The following is a 19,912-nucleotide window of genomic DNA, read 5'->3' as shown; positions in this document are numbered from 1 at the left end:
CCTAAGACATGCATACTATACATTATAACACTTATAACATACTTGGAATGCATGAAACATGCTTAGCCTATGGTGGGATTTTAAATCTATATGACATACTTTATGCATATACATTTTCTATTTAATTAAAACATACATTCATAATGCATAATTAATTAAACACACTAAAGTGGGTTGGTTTTGGCATTTTAAAGCAAGCAATTAACTAAATTATTACATTAATAATTAAAAATAACTTGAGTCACTCCCGAAGATCAGGAACTGGACAAACCAACCCTTAAAAACGTTCAATCGATCCCCAACGACAGAAAAAACACCCGAACCGCCTCTTCCATCTTCTTCGGTTCAGCTTGCTTATCTCTTCCATTTTCGATCAATTACAACCTAAAATGGACTCTAATGACTCCATAAAAATTACAGACCTTTCTTCATTCATTAAAGCCCATACACCTTAGGCTTATTACAATAATGTATCAAATGGAAGCATAAAAAAAATGCCAAAACCAAAACCATCCACTTTAGACACCACAAATTTCATGCATGAAATGGTGCCCATCATGATCAAATTAATGTAAATAAAGTGCCTAAAACTTGCTCTGATACCAATTGATGGTGTTAATATAACACATGCGGAAGCAATTTGGATCTTAGGCACTTTTAGAACATCAATATTGTAAATAACTAGCATGTTCATAAGTATTAAAACTCAATGAGTTTAAATACTAACCTTTTGTAGTTCAAACTCCTTTTGCCTCACGAACCGGTTTCGAACCACCACTAGTGTCTTCTCCACTATCCTCCGACCTTCGAACGGGATTGTGGAATCCGGTGAGTGACTAAACTTGGGAGGGATTTTGTATATGTGAAAGAGAGTGTTTGTGAGAGGTTTTTCATCAAGATCAAGAATACCTTCCAAGTATCATGATCACTCTATTTAAAGAGTCAAGTTTGCATGTTCATACAAACTTGAGATCACCAAATTTTGACACTTAAAAATTCCACTCAAATGTTTGGGATTATGTGGCAAGCATGCATGTTTGAGTTAACCAAATTTTGATACTCAAAATTCCACTCAAACTTGTGGGGTTTATTTGGCAAACATGCAAGTTTGGTTAAACCAAATTTTGACACCTCAAAATTCCACTAACATGGATTTTTCCATTAGATGAAAGTCAACATTTTGACTTTCTTCATTTTAATTCAACAATTAATTTGAATAATGAATTTCAAATTAAAGTAACATTAAATGATTAATTAAACTATTTAATTAATATTTAATATTAATTCAAATGCCAATCCCAATCAATTCCGACACATAATTGATTAAGATATTTAAATCTTATTTAAATATCTCAGATTCTCTCTTTTTGTTTAATTCGTAAATAAAACAAAATTGTGGTTAAATATATCGTATATATGTAACGCATATTCCCTAATTTGAATTCGAACACTTCGAACTCACTCGTCATACTGTTCTATGGTTTAGTCCGATATGAGCTAGCAGAGGGACCTAATGGACCTATAGATCATGGGCTCCAACGATCCAAGATTAACCGATTAAACTCATTAACCTGGTTAACCAACATTAGTTAACTACTAGGACACTCCACTATAGCCTAGTAGTTGCACTCCCCTCACTATAGATATATTTCTGTCCATCACAGGTTGTTCGTAACTAGAGCTGGGTCAATTTACCGTTTTACCCCTGAAGTTACTTCTTGTTCCTTATGTCTCACTGATCCTCTAATGAACAATTGTTTTGTGGTCCAACTAGTAAACCGAATCCCTCTCAGGCCAATGAGAGGGTGGGGCCCCTTGTTCAAGACCTGGAGTCAGTGCTTAAGGGAACTACCTTTCTTCTATCCCTAAAAGTGGGTAGGAGTGAATTCCGTCTTGCACCCCACGTCCCCAGCCATTCACCCAGTCTTACACCTGAAATGGGAGGCCTGTTGAGTCGGCGAACTAGAGCCACTCTCACCCATGCAAATCTAAGGATAATTCCGAATAAACAGGAGTTCATGGTTAGCTTAGGATTAAAACCGAGTTACCTAGGTTATCGAATGAAAAGAAAATCAGTCTCAACAGTAAACGACTTTATAAAGTGAGAGTGGTTTTCTTCATGGTCCGATCTTATGCAATACTCATTGCATAGGACGCCCCCACTCACATGTCTCCACATGCACAATTTAGTGATCACATTGTTTATATCATATACAAAAGTTGGCCGCATCCATAGTGTCCCCAGAATAAGGTACTCAGCCTTATCCTTATACTATAGATCATTTTGACTATATACTTGAACTTGATCCACTCTTATGTCTCTACATATAGTTCAAGTAATCATACTATAGCCAGAGTGTTCTTAGTTTACTGGATTTAGATTAATGATCAAGTTCACTTTATTCAATAACAATTTTTATTGAATAAACATCAATAATAACTTTATTGAAAATATAATATATCTTTGTTTACAAACTATGAGTTTTAGGACATAAAACCCAACATTTTAGAAGGTCTGAAATCTGCTGATGTGGGTCGTTGTGAGAACTACGTTATGAGCAAGCAGAAACGAGTTAGCTTCACAAGAACCGCCAGAGAATTGAAGAAAGTGCGGTTGGAAATGGAACCAGATGTGGAGCAAGGTTCCAAGACCATGAAGCAAGTGGAAGTTGAGCTTGAGTTGCAGGAAAACTCACTTACTGAGGTTATAGCAGATACTCATGAAACTCCTGAGACGACTGCTGAGGAACCAGATGTGGAGCAAGATTCCAAGGCCACGAAGCAAGTGGGAGTTGAGCTTGAGTTGCAGGGAAACTCACCTAGTGATGTTGTAGCAGATACTCAAGAAACTCCTAAGACTACTGCTGAGGAACCAGATGTGGAGCAAGGTTCCAAGACAACAAAGCAAGTGAGAGTTGAGGTTGAGTTGCGGAGAAAATCACCAAGTGATTTTGTAGCAAATACGCAACAAACTCCTGAGGTTGTTGCGGAGGAATCAGCAGTGGAGCAAGTGACACCTGAACTGGTGTTGAGACGATCATCTTGTACTATCAGAGTACCAAATATGCACGTACCTTCATTACACTATCTGTTGCTGATGAAAGGGAACCACAACCCTTTGATGAGGCCCTACAGTTGGAGGATACAACCAAGTGGGAGCAAGCCATGGATGATGAGACGTCTAGGCTTAAAAAATGCGTTGTACTGAGGCTGAGTACGTGGCAATAGTTGAAGCTGGAAAGAAGACGATATGGATGACTGACTATCTGGAAGAATGGGCAAGAAGTAGCACGAAGATATTCTTTACAGAGATAGTCAGAGTGTCAAACAGTTGACGAAGGAACCCGGTCTATCATTTCAAGAGAAAACACAGAAGACGATACCATTTCACTTGCAGGTTAGTGAAAGATGGTGATGTGTTTGGAGAAGATAGAGGGTGCAAAGAATCCAGCAAACATGTTGACAAAATGTGTTGATGTTGGAATATTGAGGTTGTGCAAAGCCTCAATTGATATGGTGCCATGAAGACCATGAAGATGCTCATGGTCGTTTGAGAATGAAATTCTTGGTTGACTAGATCAGTCTCCAAGTGGGAGAATTGTTAGGTTATGGAGCCTGATGCTTATTTATAGCTTGGTCAACGGTTATTATATGATAAAGCTATATTTGGTAAAGCTATATATGGTAAATAGCTATATATAGTAGATGGTTAAATCGGGTAAAGCTATATATATTAAATAGCTATATATAGTTGATGGTTAAATCTGGTAAAGCTATATATAGTAAATTGAACTATATATATATCCCGTCCGGTAGAGCTTTCAGATGTAACTTTCTATTCTCTCTACTCTCTCTTGTTGTACATACCTGAAGTCATCAATAAAAAAATCGTTTTAACTAGAGTTCTTCTTGCAATTTTCTCTATCCTATTCTTTGTGTTCATCTTGATCGAGCGTGTGCGTTGTTGTGCGATCCTAACATACATTCGTGTTTGTAATGTATTTGGGCTTCTTTGAGCCCATTAATTTTTAATAGTATGACCCAGTCCAGACTGTTAGTAAATGGCGCCGTTTACATCCGTGCAAATCAGACGAATTACCGCAATACTTTTTTACCATTTTCTCCTCTGTAAATAAAACGCAACTGGCAAACGTTCCCGTAAAGCTCTATATAAACCAAGAGCGGGAACTTGAAGGAGAGTTAAAGAAGGCGAAATTTGCGCGCGGCCTTTGAGTTTTCTCGACAAGAAATGCGACGAGTTAGTGGTTGGAATTTATCGGTGGCTCACGAATCACAAGCAATCAGGTATGTCGGATGGATAATCTTTCAAAAAACGAAACTATTTCCTCTTTAATCGGTAATCGTGATCTCTTGGTTCCATAGTTCGTAATCACTATACGATTTTGATTCTTCGATGAGGAAATCAAATAGTCTCTTTAAGTTGAATATCTTGAATGCTAGGTCTTATAGTTTCTTCAATGTCGTTTATTAGTCGACGAGGAATATAACTCACTAATATTGATAGTGATTGCTATGAGTATGATTCGTCGAGAGGAAACTAAATAGTTTATTAAATAAATGAATCATTGATTTATCTTTCAGTAAATCAAAGGATTTCTTCTTTAATCGGTAATAAAAGTCGTAATCACCTAGGATTTTGATTCGTTGAGGAAATCAAATAGTTTCTACAATTAATTAAGAGTCACAAACGACAGGTCTTATGATTTTTTTACCGTACGATTTTGACTAGTCGACGAGGAAATCAAACAGTTCTCTAATATAATGATAGTGATTACTAGGTCTAGTAATTTCTTTGTGCTATGATCTTGAATAGTCAAGAGGAAAACAAATAATTTTTATTAAGTAAATGATAGTGACAATACGTCTCTTAGTTTGTAGTCACTGAAGAGTTTTGATTAATCAACGAGGAAATCATATTGTTTCTTTACGATTTTGATTAGTCGAGAGGAAAACAAATAGTTTTTATTAAGTAAATGATAGTGATGATACCATCTTTCAGTTGAAGCCCAAATACATCATAAACACGAAGGTTAATTAATTAATTGATGTTCGGATGATATCAAACCTACCTTCAATTATTAACAATTCTCAGTATTCTGTCCACAGTGTAAGGTTGGGAATAACGATTTGAACGTCTTTTTTGGTTCACTCAAATTAGATATAAAACGGAGAAGTTTCAGTCAAAACAAGATACCCGACGTGATAATGTAGCGGCAAAATTGACATCATGGACCAATCAAATTCAAAACAAGATAGTTGACGTGATGATGTGGTGACAAAATTGATGATGTGGTGACAAAACTGATGGACCAGCAGGCAAAATTGACATCATGGACCAATCGAAGTATGACATTTATAACTTTGGTAGAGTAACAAAGGGTGGAATTTTCAATTGCTTTAAACTAAAATAAAAGTTGTTACTATTTCAATGAAAACTAGTTTTCTTGAATTTTAAAATTATTTAAATTACATTTATAATATTTAAATTAGAATTATAAAACTTTCTAATTACTTTGTAACCCACATGTTTTTCATTAATATTTTTTTTATTATATTATTACATACTTGGCTCATTATTGCCGAGATAATGGTATTTATATATATATATATATATATATATATATATATATATATATATATATATATATACTTAAATGAAACATGTGGTCTATAATTTTTTACGATAAATTTAAAAATAAATAAATATTATTTTTTGTGTTTCACGTTTTATTGGTCCGTATCAATTCCTATTTTTACAACTTCATCCCTATTTAAACTCATCACCTCTTCATATTTTTCAGAACAAACACACAACATAGAACATAATACACAATTTCCATAGTTTTCTCAACTTCATCACTATTTAAACTCATCACCTCTTTCATATTTTTCAGAACACAACACACACAACATAAAACACAATACACAATGTCCATAGTTTTCTCGATTTAAATTTTTGTTTAAAAGCCTCATTCTATTTATCTCATCACCTCTTCATATTTTTTAGAACACAACACACAACATAGAACACAATACACAATTTTCATAGTTTTCTCGATCTAAATTTTTTGTTTAAAAGCCTCATTTTATTTCTCTCATCACCTCTTCATATTTTTCACAACATAACACACACAACATAGAACACAATACACAATTTTCATAGTTTTCTCGATCTAAAATTTTTGTTTAAAAGACTCCATTGTTGCTATCTCAAAAGCATCCAATTCTATTTCATGTTTATCTTATTCTTGAGAGAGATGTCTATTGTATAGTGAGAAAATTGTAAATTTATTACTTCAGATAGTTGTGGTCTTGCTCTCTCCAAAGCTTCCAATTCTATTTCTCTGATCACCTCTTCATATTTTTCAGAACACAACACACACAACATAGAATAGTGCTAAGGCCCTTAAACCATAGTGAACCAAGAACAAATGACCAAGAACCAAAAAACATAGTGCTAAGGCCCTTAAAGAAAAACCAAGGTTTTAGGGTTTAAGAACCAAGGTCCTCAAGAAAGATCAAGATAAGAACCCTAAGTCAAGAACAAGAATTAAAGGGGCTTAAGTACTTAAAACAAGAACAAGACCAAGAACAAGCAAGAACAAAGAATGTGGTACCCTAGCATATCAAGGACACGATTAAGAGCCTACAAGTAGGCTACTTACTGAGTCTTGTACTCATTCCTTATTCTCCAATTTTTTTCCAGGTAATAAGGAGCTGGTCGAGGTCGGGAGTGGAATCTGGAGCAAGTGCCATAGACTAACCTCACCTGTCGTCTCAACTCTTTTATTTTAAAATGTTTTGCGTCTGTTCCTTATTCTGTCTTTTAACTATTATGTTGTATTTTAAATTACTAATGTGCGCACACTATTTTGGTATAATGTAAATTATGTTTTAAATTTTAATGATTTTATTTCGCAAAAAAAATTACCCGTCTTCTTGAGCCATCACATCAACCATGTCCTTACAGAGAGCTTCATTTGTGTACATGAGTGCAAACAATGGCCAACAATTCCTTGAGTGTACACGTGAATAAAGTGTTGAGTGGTCACGTGATAAAGTGTTGTGAGGTCTTTTGTATTTTCTTAACCTACTTTTACAGCAAAGTTTTACAAATAGATTCGACGATGAATCCTCTTGAAGAAGTGGAGAATGATACGAATCAAGACATCTCAATCATGCAATGCTTTTAAGGAAATATAAGCTTAAGGAAGATGAGTTTTATTTATCCTATTACAAAATTTTTTTTATGGATCTCACTAATGTATTTTATGAATTTTATTCACATTTAGGTTACATTTACGGTAACAACAAGGAAAAAAAGAAAAGAGTTAGCGATCTCGTGGGAGCAACCACCCTCGCATCAGAAATCTCGCGATAGACATAAATGCATTTTATAACTTTTTATTTCCTTAATGCATTTTCAGTGAGCGCCAAAGATCTAGTAGAAGTAGAAAACAAGCTAGAGAGACAAAACCGATAGACTTTTGGATCCAGGTTCAACACGGGTGGCCCAACAAGCACTAAATCACTCCCAGCAGCCCACGACCTGAAAAGGACACTCTTCGAGAAATGCATGCATGACTTGACAAACTAGTCATGCTCTTCTCATGTGTAGCGCACACGCTTCCCACGTTAGTCGCAACTCACACGACTCGTGTGTCAACTCCATCATCATTTGTTTTCTAGTTTTTCGATATATATGTTTATTATCATTTCTTATATGTTTTCGATTTATTTACGAATTTTATTTTTATTATGTAAGTCCATGGGACTGATGTAACATTTAAAATGAATATTTCCACATAAAAAGATCACATCATGCATATGGTACGACTCTATTTTAGTAAAAAAAAAATAAGATCGTTACATTTTCATAGTGGTTAATTATAGTCCTAAAAGTATGAATGACACAACTCTTAAAATTCATCATTTTCATAGTGGCTAATTATAGTCCTAAAAGTATGAATGATATAACTCTTAAAATTCCTAGGGGAAGGTTAAAGGTTTCATGTTGAGGCTATATATAACCACTTATGTTGTCTTGTTGACTTGAAAAATGTAGTAAAAAGATCATTTATGCTTCTTTTAACTAAGTAATAAGTTTTTTTTGTAATGCTATGTAGTTTAGGTTGTATGTTTAGTATCATCTAAGCTTGACATGATCGATCTTGCCTGCAGAGTGATTCAAATCTCAAACAAGTTTTTTTTTTCTCTAAGATATTCAATCAACAAAGTAATTCGTTATCATGAAGCATGATTTAAATTCGGTTTGATGACGGAGACGCCTCGTGGAGGGACACTGAAAGAAGGACAATCAAACCAAAAAAGATAGGTGAGTGATGTGTGGTTTGCTGCCACTTTTATGTATTGTAGGATAAGTAGTGTCCCTTATTTTTGCTGACTATATTATTTCACATGTAGTATGATGATATCAAAGCTAGGTTTTAATCGTGGGACCTGTGAGTTATGGGCCCACCACGCTTCTGCTGATATTAATCCTTTTGATCTCCCGCTTTCATCATAGATGTTTAGTTCACTTATGGCAAACTTTGAGACAGTATATAAAAAGGTACTTGAGACATTCTAACTTTACTTTTGATATTTGTACTACTTTTTCTATATTTGTACTACTTTTAATTTTTTTTTTTTTTTTTTTTTAGTAGTATGATTGGGTGTCCTTCGTTTTTCTTTGTCGCGAGATAGCTTTCATCTATGCTTTCCGTTATGATGTTCGATGATTTGAGCAGACTGTGAGTCTTACCTGATTGGGGGGCTCTCATCTACAATGAGATGCAATGTGTTGTGTCGCACATGATTAAACATGCATGCATAGGCGGCGTGTGTGGTCAAAAAAAATAAAAATAAATGACAGTTATGGGATTAGAAACTAGAAACCAATCCCTTTTTTTAAACCAGAGACTAAATCTAGCACCTTGGACCACTAAGCCAAACTATCCCAACAATTGTGTTTGGAAGTCTAAGATAGTCGAGCTATCTCAAGACATGAGATTGCATAACGATGCATGGGTCGTGTTGTTGGGAACTAAGATGACCATGAGATGCAATGTTGTTGTGTTACAAATGATTGAACATGCATGCATAGGCGGCGTGTGCGGTCAAATAAGTTTTAATTCTACATTATTCATGTTTGAAACCCGTAGGGAAACCCTGCCTAAGGCCCAACAAAGCCACAAAGCCACAAAGCTAGATGAAAAATATTATAGGGAATTAAGTACTCCTTAAGGTTTGTCATGATCGTGTCAAGATCACAAAGCTGCACATTTGAAAAAGTATGACTTTGACACGATGCACTGGTCGGAGTTGGGCTAGACTCTCTCCATATTAGATGCGTTTTAAAACCACGATGTTAACAACGATAAATAAAAAGTCAAAACAAATAATATGTGTTAGCAGCGGGCACGAGGCTTTACAAAAAATTAAAATAAATGACAGCTGTGGGATTTGAATCCATGCCTTTTTGAACCAGAGTCGAAGTCTAACACCTTAGACAACTCGGCCAAACTATCCCGAGGAATGTGTTTGGACAAATCAAGATGGTCGAGCTATCTCGAGACATGAGATTACAATACGATGCATGGGTTATGCTGTTGGGCACCGAGATGACGATGAGATGCAACAATGTTGTGTCGCACATGATTGAACATGCACGCATAGACGGCGTGTGTGGTCAAACAAGTTTTAATTCCACATTATGGATGTTTGAATGCGGAAGAAAAACTCTGCCTAAGGTATAACAAAGCCATAAAGTCGAGTGAAAAATGTGAATAGAGATTGAGTACTCCTTTAGATTTGTCGTGAGCGTGACAAGATCACGAGACACTGGTCGGAGTTGGGTTAGAGTCTCTTCATAATAGACGAGTTTTAATACCATACCCTTTTAAACTAGAGCCCAAATCTGGCATCTTAAACCACACGACTAAACTGTACGACAGATGTGCCATGACAAACCAAGATAGTCAAGCTATCTCTAGACATGAGATTGCAATACGATGCATGGGTCGGACGATGTGATTGAAAAAGTATGATTATGACAACTGTGGGATTTGAACCCACACCCTTTCGAAATAGAGCCTAAATCTAGTGCCTTAGACCACTCGGCCAAACTGTCCCAACGAATGCGTCTAGAAAAACTAAGATGATCGAGTATCTCAAGACATGAGATTGCATCACGATACATGGATCGTGTTGTTGGGAACCGAGATAACGATGAGATGCAACATTGTTGTGTCGCACATGATAGAACATGCATGCATAGGCGGCGTGTGTGGTCAAACAAGTTTTGATTCCACATAAGTGATGTTTCAACGTTGAAGGCAAACCTTGCCTATGGTATAACAAAGCCACAAAGCCGAGGTGAAAAATGTGAATGGAGATTGTGTACCCCATAAGGTTTTTGGCGAGCGTGTCAAAATCACGAAGCCGCACATTTGAAGAAGTATGATCGTGACACGATGCACTGGTCGGAGTAGGGCTAGACTCTCTCTATAGTAGACGCGTTTTAAAATCATGAGGTTTTTATAATATGTGCTAGCAGCGGGCTTGAAGGTTTACAAAAAATGAAAATAAATGACAGCTGTGGGACCACGCCCCTTCAAACAAAAGCCTAAATCTGGCACCTTAGACCACTTGGCCAAACTGTCCCGAGGGATGTGTCTACACAACCAAGATTGTCAAGCTATCTCGAGAAGCTATCTCGAGACTTGAGATTGCATCACGATGCATGGGACGTGTTGTGAGGAACCGAGATGACGATGAGATGCAACGTTGTTGTGTCGTACACAATTGAACATGCATGCATAGGCAGCGTGTATGGTGAAACAAGTTTTGATTCCACATAAGTGATGTTTGAATGTCGGTAAACCTTGCCTAAGGTCCAACAAAGCCACAAAGCCAGTAAAAAATATGAATGTAGATTAAGTACCCCCATAAGGTTTTTGGTGAGCGTGTCAGCACCCATAGAGTATTTAAAAGAGTTAATTAATATCATTGATCCCTAATAGATGCATTTATAATCGTGAGGTTGAAGGTGACAATATTTGTTAGCGATAATCTTGAATTTATCTTGAATTATGTTTACCAATTTTCTTTTCTTGATGGGAATGTTATTTATTGTTGGTATCAGAGCCAGGTTTCGATCCTGGGACCTGTGGGTTATGGGCCCACCACGCTTCCGCTGCGCCACTCTGATTTGTTAATTAATATCATTTTGATCCCTAACAGATGCTTTTAAAACCGTGAGACTCACGACGATATGTAACGGGCCAAAGTAGACAATATTTGCTGGCGGTCGACTTGGCTATTACATAACCTAAATCACCATAAGTGAATTCATTCCAAGGAATCTTATGCTTACACTCTTCATTGAGAGCGGTAGTTATCCTTCGAGAAATGTACTTTGGAAGTCCTTCAATGAAGTGCATCATCCATAATTAAAGGGTACTATCATATCTTGTGATAACCTTAGTTACAATTATATCTTTGTACCATCAGAAGTAGCTAACTTTTCGCATCTTATAATCATAAGAATTTTCTCAAACGTTCAGTATGGATTTCTAGTTTGCCTACGACAAACTTTAAGACAATATATAAAAGGGTATTAATGGCTATTCAACACTTATATCATTCTCCATAACTTGAGATATTTCAATTTCACTTTTTATATTTGTACTTCTTTTTTCTATAGTAGTATGGTTAAGTATCCTTTGGTTTTCTTCGTCGGAGATATGCTTCTCCAACCCATCCTTGAGTACTCCTGTGAAACCAAAAGTTACAATTTGATTAATAGCGTGGTCAAACTTACCTCGAAGCCTATAGGCGCTAGCTCCCATCAACATTTTGTTGATTACATTTACGACTAGATGATCGGATAGACCATCTATATTCTACTTATGTATCCATGTTCCTTCATAGGTGAATTGAGTCATTTGAGTTTTTTCTTCGAACGGAACATCGGGGAAAGAGGGCTTAGGATACCAATTTTTCTTCATCTAGTTTTTTGGACTTTGTCCTCTAATTTAACAATTTTGTTGATGAGGTCTAGTTTTTTTGGGCATCTTTTCTTCTTTGGAGAAATCATTTTTAAAATTTTTGAGGTCATTCTCATATGGTTCATTATGACACTAAAAGTTTAATTACTTAAGGTTCTATCAAAATTGAAAGATTGTTTAGCTTTTCTTCAATCAGAGCAAGTGCCTCTTCTGTTGAGCCGAGACTAATTACTTTGTCTAAAATAGCTGGTATGAAGAAAAGAACTTTCCTCAACTTTTGGGAATCTCACGCCATTAATATTTGCAATAGTTTTTTTTTATTTCTTTTGTTGTCGTTTTTCCTTGATTTTTTCTTCAATCTTCTTAACTTGTCTTGCAATGGTTGAGAGAATCTTGTTTGAGAAGTTCTTTTGATGTTGGATATTTAGGATATCCTTCTAGGTTGTAATGCATTTTTTAGGAATTCTTTACCAGTGGACAATTCATTTGTGATAATATCGATCTGGTTGAAGATAGATGTAGCATCCAATTCGGTTTGAGTTGGAGATCTGGGATTGCCCTCATAATCGCATAAAACTACTTCTTTGTTGTAATCAACCGGCTCTATTTGCATAGACTTTGACATGTTGATTTTTTATGGAGATCTCGAGATTCATGAGGTACTAGATCTCGAGCTTAAGAATCTTTACCTTTGCAAAGAAAATTTAATTTTCATTGAATTTTACTTTTACGCTTTCCATCATCATGTTCGATGACTTGAGCAAACTGTGGGTCTTTCCTGATTGGAAGGCTCACATATTTAAGGATCCAGGTAGAATTCTTAGTAATCTGATCCCATGAAAGGGTTTTGGAAACAGGTTGACGATTTCTCCAGATTTACCTCTATGAGCATAGTAAATCTTTTTGGAGAAGATCTAAGAGTTGCGGGGGAGACATTTGAATGCTTCTGATTAGATGTTAAGGTTCTCTATGTGAACATCAAACATGAGGCCAGAAAGGATATGACGATCCTTTAACGAAAAGTAAATAGTTTTGATATGTCTTTCGACAAATGGTCATTTACAAGATCTGCCACAAAGGAAAAACACTGAATTTCTCAACTCAATGTCTAGGCTACTAGCAGTTTTAGCCCAGACATCTTCGGTAGGTGATTTTTAAAAGATTCTTCAAGAGTCCGCCTCAATCGGTTTAGCGTCTTCTCCTTCCATCATTGAAGAAGAACACACAATATATGACCTTAATGATCGTTCTTAGATTCACATCCTCAAGGTTTGTAACAACAAACGCCACCGACCACAATTGTCATTTGAAAATGATGATTCCTTCGACACTGTGAGTCATTTGAAAATTTTATATTCCATCATCAAGTTTTTGGCATGATTATTAGATTATGACATGTTTAACAAGATTTGCGTGAGGATTGTGATATGGTTTTAATGGCACATTACCCCTGTCCTATAAAATGTGGCCCTTATTTTCATATTTTTCCAAGCCAGGATTTATGCCTGAGCTAATGATTGATCTTAATCTTAAAATAGATAACATTTTCTATGGTTGATGAAAGAAACAAGAAAGTAAGAGATGGCATAGGTGTGCCAATATTGCTCCCCAACCCATGTGTCGAAGGTTGGATCATGCACTCGCTATCAAGAAAGTATGCCGTAAATGGTTTAGCATGTACACGGGAGAGTCTGATGCTCAAGAGAATCCAGATGGATGAATGTTTGAAATGTCCTAATGAGATGATCGACACATGGGTGAGTTCCCAACATATGGTTTGAGCAAACTAAGATGGTCATGCATCATATCATGATGCATGGATCGTGTTGTTGGGAACTGATATGACAATGAGAAGCAACGTTGTTGTGTTGCGCACGATTGAACATGCATGCGCAGGCGACGTGTGTGGTCAAACAAAATTGAATTCCACAAAAGTGATGTTTGGTTGTCGAAGGCAAGCAATGCCTAAAGCTAGACTTGTAGCTCAAGGTTATTGTCAGGAGGAAGGTATAGACTATGAAGAAACTTTTGCACCCGTTGCTAGATTATAAGGTATTAGAATCTTACATGAATTTGCTTCTTACAAAAATTTTATATTATATCAAATGAATGTGAAAAGTACATTCTTAAATGGTTATATTATGGAGGAAGTTTATGTAAAACAACCTCCTGGATTTGAAAATTTTGACTTTCCACCTCATGTCTATAAGTTGAAAAATGCTCTTTAGGGCTTAAAACAAGCTCCAGAGCTTGGTACGATAGACTTAGTAATTTTCTTATTGAGAATGATTTCAAAATGGGTAAGCTCGACACTACTCTCTTTATTAAAATTAAAGAAAATGAAATGTTATTAGTGCAACTATATGTGGATGATATTATATTTGGTTCTACTAACCCTTCTTTATGTGAAGAATTTTTCAAATGTATGTATAATGAGTTTGAGATGAGTACGATGGGAGAGCTCAGTTTCTTTCTTGGACTTCAAATCAAACAACTGAAAGATGGTATCTTCTTAAATCAAGAGAAGTACATCAAGGATTTACTCAAAAGGTTAATTGATGTTCGGATGATAACAAACCTACCTTATAAACATGTTAAAATCTAAATATTCAAATATACATTGTTAGGTTATGGACCCTGATGCTTATTTATAACTTGGTCAAAAGTTACATCTGTAAAGCTATATTTGGTAAAGCTATATCCGGTAAAGCTATATATGGTAAATAGCTATATATAGTAGATGGTTAAATCAGGTAAAACTATATATAGTAAATAGCTATATATAGTAGATAGTTAAATCTGGTAAAGATATATATAGTAAATTGAACTATATATATATATCCCGTCCGGTAGAGCTTTGAGATGTAACTTTCTATTCTCTCTACTCTCTCTTGTTGTACATACCTGAAGTCATCAATAAAAAAAATCCTTTTAGCTAGAGTTCTCATTGCAATTTTCTCTATCCCATTCTTTGTGTTCATCTAGATCGAACGTGTGCGTTGTTGTGCGATCCTAACAACTGGTATCAGAGCTAGGCAAAATTCACCACGATCTTTGAAGATGGAAAGTTCAAAGATTGGAATTGGGAAGTTCGATGGATCCGATTTCAGTTTCTGGAAGATGCATATTGAAGATTATCTGTACCAGAAAGATCTTCACGAACCTCTGTTGGGGGTGAAGCCGGATACCATGACCACGGAACAGTGGAATCTCAAGGATCGACAAGCCTTAGGGATGATCGGGTTGACGCTATCCAGAAACGTGGCTTTCAACATTATCAAGGAGAAGACAATGTGAGATTTGATGAAGGCGCTGTCGAATATGTACGAAAAACCGTCGGCTATGAACAAGGTGTATTTGATCCGTAGATTGTTCAATCTACAGATGTCTGAAGGTGAACGTGTTGCTGATCATATAAATGAATTCAATATGATCGTAAGTCAACTGAGTTCGGTGGAAATTAATTTCGAAGATGAAATTAAAGCATTGATTTTTATGTCATCCTTACTCGAGTCATGGGATACTGTTGTTGCCGCAATCAGCATTTCCCGAGGATCTGATAAACTGAAGTTTGGTGAAATTCGAGATGTAGTTCTCAGCGAAAGTATTCGCAAACGAGAAACTGGAGATTCATCAGGCAATGCTCTTAGTGTTGATCGAAGGGGAAGAAGTAAACCAAAGGGCCCAAACAAAGGGCGATCAAAATCAAAGAACCGAGAAAAATATCCAAATAGACCAAACGTAACGTGTTGGAATTGTGGAGAAAAAGGCCACTTTCGGACAGGTTGTACAAGACCAAAGAGGAAGCAGAATCACAAATCTGGAGATGATGATGATTCTATAAATTCAATAGAAGACATTGGGGATGCTCTAATCCTCAGCGCGGACAGTTCGATTGAATCCTGGATTTTGGATTCAGGTGCATCTTTTCATTCATCTCTAAATAAAGAGTTGTTCTGGAATTTCAAGTCTGGAAATTTCGAGAAGGTGTATCTTGCCGACAACAAAGATTTGGAGATTAAAGGAAAAGAAGATGTCTGCATAAAAACTCCGGCAGGAAATCAGTGGACATTAAATGATGTCAGATATATTCCTGGTCTCAAAAGAAACCTGATCTCTATTGGTTAGTTGGACAGCAAGGGTTATGCAACAAAGTTAGGGAAGGGTTCGTGGAAGATTATGAAGGGTGCTACGGTGGTAGCATGTGGCTCAAAATCTGGAACCCTATACACCATTGCAGGGTGTATGAACATAGCTGCTGTTGCTGAGAGTGCTTCAAATTCAAGTCTACGGCACAATAGACTTGAACCTATGAGCACGAAAGGAATGAAGAGGCTGGTTGCGAAAGGAGTTTTAGAAGGTCTGAAATCTGCTGATGTGGGTCGTTGTGAGAACTACGTTATGAGCAAGCAGAAACGAGTTAGCTTCACAAGGACCGCCAGAGAGTTGAAGAAAGTGCGGTTGGAAATGGAACCAGATGTGGAGTAAGGTTCCAAGACCATGAAGCAAGTGGGAGTTGAGCTTGAGTTGCAGGAAAACTCACTTACTGAGGTTATAGCAGATACTCATGAAACTCCTGGTTGACTAGATCAGTCTCCAAGTGGGAGAATTGTTAGGTTATGGAGCCTGATGCTTATTTATAGCTTGGTCAACGGTTATTATCCGGTAAAGCTATATTTGGTAAAGCTATATCCGGTAAAGCTATATATGGTAAATAGCTATATATAGTAGATGGTTAAATCGGGTAAAGCTATATATAGTAAATAGCTATATATAGTAGATGGTTAAATCTGGTAAAGCTATATATAGTAAATTGAACTATATATATATCCCGTCCGGTAGAGCTTTCAGATGTAACTTTCTATTCTCTCTACTCTCTCTTGTTGTACATACCTGAAGTCATCAATAAAAAAAACCCTTTTAGCCAGAGTTCTCCTTGCAATTTTCTCTATCCTATTCTTTGTGTTCATCTAGATCGAGCGTGTGCGTTGTTGTGCGATCCTAACATACATTCGTGTTTATAATGTATTTGGGGTTCTTTGAGCCCATTAATTTTTAATAGTATGACCCAGTCCAGAACGTTGGTAAATGGCGTCGTTTACATCCGTGCAAATCAGACGAATTACCGCAATACTTTTTTACCATTTTCTCCTCCGTAAATAAAACGTAACTGGCAAACGTTCCCGTAAAGCTCTATATAAACCAAGAGCGGCAACTTGAAGGAGAGTTAAAGAAGGCGAAATTTGCGCACGGCCTTTGAGTTTTCTCGACAAGAAATGCGACGAGTCAGTGGTTGGAATTTATCGGTGGCTCACGAATCACAAGCAATTAGGTATGTCGGATGGATAATCTTTCAGAAAACGAAACGATTTCCTCTTTAATTGGTAATCGTGATCTCTTGGTTCCATAGTTCGTAATCACTATACGATTTTGATTCTTCGATGAGGAAATCAAATAGTCTCTTTAGTTGAATATCTTGAATGTTAGGTCTTATAGTTTCTTCAATGTCGTTTATTAGTCGACGAGGAATATAACTCACTAATGTTGATAGTGATTGCTACGAGTATGATTCGTCGAGAGGAAACTAAATAGTTTATTAAATAAATGAATCGTTGATTTATCTTTCAGTAAATCAAAGGATTTCTTCTTTAATCGGTAATAAAAGTCGTAATTACCTAGGATTTTGATTCGTTGAGGAAATCAAATAGTTTCTACAATTAATTAAGAGTCACGAACGACAGGTCTTATGATTTCTTTACGGTACGATTTTGACTAGTCGACGAGGAAATCAAATAGTTCTCTAATATAATGATAGTGATTACTAGGTCTAGTAATTTCTTTGTTCTACGATCTTGATTAGTCAAGAGGAAAACAAATAATTTTTATTAAGTAAATGATAGTGACGATACGTCTCTTAGTTTGTAGTCACTGAAGAGTTTTGATTAATCAACGAGGAAATCATATTGTTTCTTTACGATTTTGATTAGTCGAGAGGAAAACAAATAGTTTTTATTAAGTAAACGATAGTGATGATACCATCTTTCAGTTCAATTATTAACAATTCTTAGTATTCTGTCTATAGTGTAAGGTTGGGAATAACGATTTGAACGTCTTTTTTTGTTCACTCAAATTAGATATAAAACGGAGAAGTTTCAGTCAAATCAAGATACTCGACGTGATGATGTAGCAACAAAATTGACATCATGGACCAATCAAATTCAAAACAAGATAGTTGACGTGATGATGTGGTGACAAAATTGATGATGTGGTGACAAAATTGACGGACCAACGGGCAAAATTGAAATCATGGACCAATCGAAGTATGACATTTATAACTTTGGTAGAGTAACAAAGAGTGGAATTTTCAATTGCTTTAAACTAAAATAAAAGTGGTTACTATTTCAATGAAAACTAGTTTTCTTGAATTTTAAAATTATTTAAATTATATTTATAATATTTCAATTAGAATTATAAAACTTTTTAATTACTTTGTAACCCACATGTTTTCATTAATATTTTTTTTATTATTATATTATTACATACTTGGCTCATTATTGTCGAGATAATGGTATTTAAATATATATATATATATATATATATATATATATATATATTATATATAATGAAAATAAATTTAAAATGTTTTGAATATTTATTTAAAATAATATATATATATATATATATATACACTTAAATGAAATATGTGGTATATAATTTTTTACGATAAATTTAAAAATAAATAAATATTATTTTTCGTGTTTCACGTTATTGGTCCATATCAATTCCTATTTTTACAACTTTATCCCTGTTTAAACTCATCACCTCTTCATATTTTTCAAAACAAACACACACAACATAGAACATAATACACAATTTCCATAGTTTTCTCAACTTCATCACTATTTAAACTCATCACCTCTTCATATTTTTCAGAACACAACACACAACATAAAACACAATACACAATGTCCATAGTTTTTTCGATCTAAAATTTTTGTTTAAAAGCCTCATTCTATTTCTCTCGTCACCTCTTCATATTTTTCAGAACACAGCAAACAACATAGAACACAATACACAATTTTCATAGTTTTCTCAATCTAAATTTTTTGTTTAAAAGCCTCATTTTATTTCTCTCATCACCTCTACATATTTTTCACAACACAACACACACAACATAGAACACAATACACAATTTCCATAGTTTTCTCGATAAAAAATTTTTGTTTAAAAGACTCCATTGTTGCTCTCTCACAAGCTTCCAATTCTATTTCTTGTTTATCTTATTGTTGAGAGAGATGTCTATTGTATAGTGAGAAAATTGTAAATTTATTACTTCAGAGAGTTGTGGTCTTGCTCTCTCCAAAGCTTCCAATTCTATTTCTCTCCTCACCTCTTCATATTTTTCAGAACACAACACACACAACATAGAATTCAATACACAATTTCCATAGTTTTCTCGATCTAAAATTTTTGTTTAAAGCCTCCATTGTGCTCTCTCCGAAGCTTTCAATTCTATTTCTTGTTTATCTTATTCTTAAGAGAGATGTCTATTGTATGGTGAGAAAATTGTAAATCTATTATTTTAGAGAGTTGTTGTGTTGCTCTCTCCAAAGCTTCCAATTCTATTTCTCTCATCACCTCTTCATATTTTTCAGAACACAACACACACAACATAGAATACAATACACAATTTCCATAGTTTTCTGGATCTAAATTTTTTTGTTTAAAAGCCTCCATTGTTGCTCTCTCCAAAGCTTCCAATTCTATTTCTTGTGTATCTTATTCTTGAGAGAGATTGAGAGATGCTTCCAATTCTATTTCTCTCATCACCTCTTCATATTTTTCAGAACGCAACACACACAACATAGAACACAATACAC

The 19,912-nt window shown here is 35.4% G+C and overlaps 2 non-coding genes across 2 annotated transcripts; both read right to left on the bottom strand.

Moving 5' to 3' along the window:
- Positions 1-10,073: 10,073 nt before the first annotated feature.
- Positions 10,074-10,153, bottom strand: TRNAL-UAG (transfer RNA leucine (anticodon UAG)). Its single transcript has one exon. It is a non-coding gene; the product is annotated as a tRNA-Leu (tRNA).
- Positions 10,154-11,161: 1,008 nt separating this feature from the next.
- TRNAM-CAU (transfer RNA methionine (anticodon CAU)) lies at positions 11,162-11,233 on the bottom strand. The gene has a single exon. It is a non-coding gene; the product is annotated as a tRNA-Met (tRNA).
- Positions 11,234-19,912: the final 8,679 nt, after the last annotated feature.

This window comes from Cucurbita pepo, chromosome 15 (genome assembly GCF_057944985.1).
Source record: "Cucurbita pepo subsp. pepo isolate OVF chromosome 15, ASM5794498v1, whole genome shotgun sequence".
NCBI lineage: Eukaryota > Viridiplantae > Streptophyta > Magnoliopsida > Cucurbitales > Cucurbitaceae > Cucurbita > Cucurbita pepo.
This window is presented reverse-complemented; position numbering and strand designations above follow the sequence as displayed.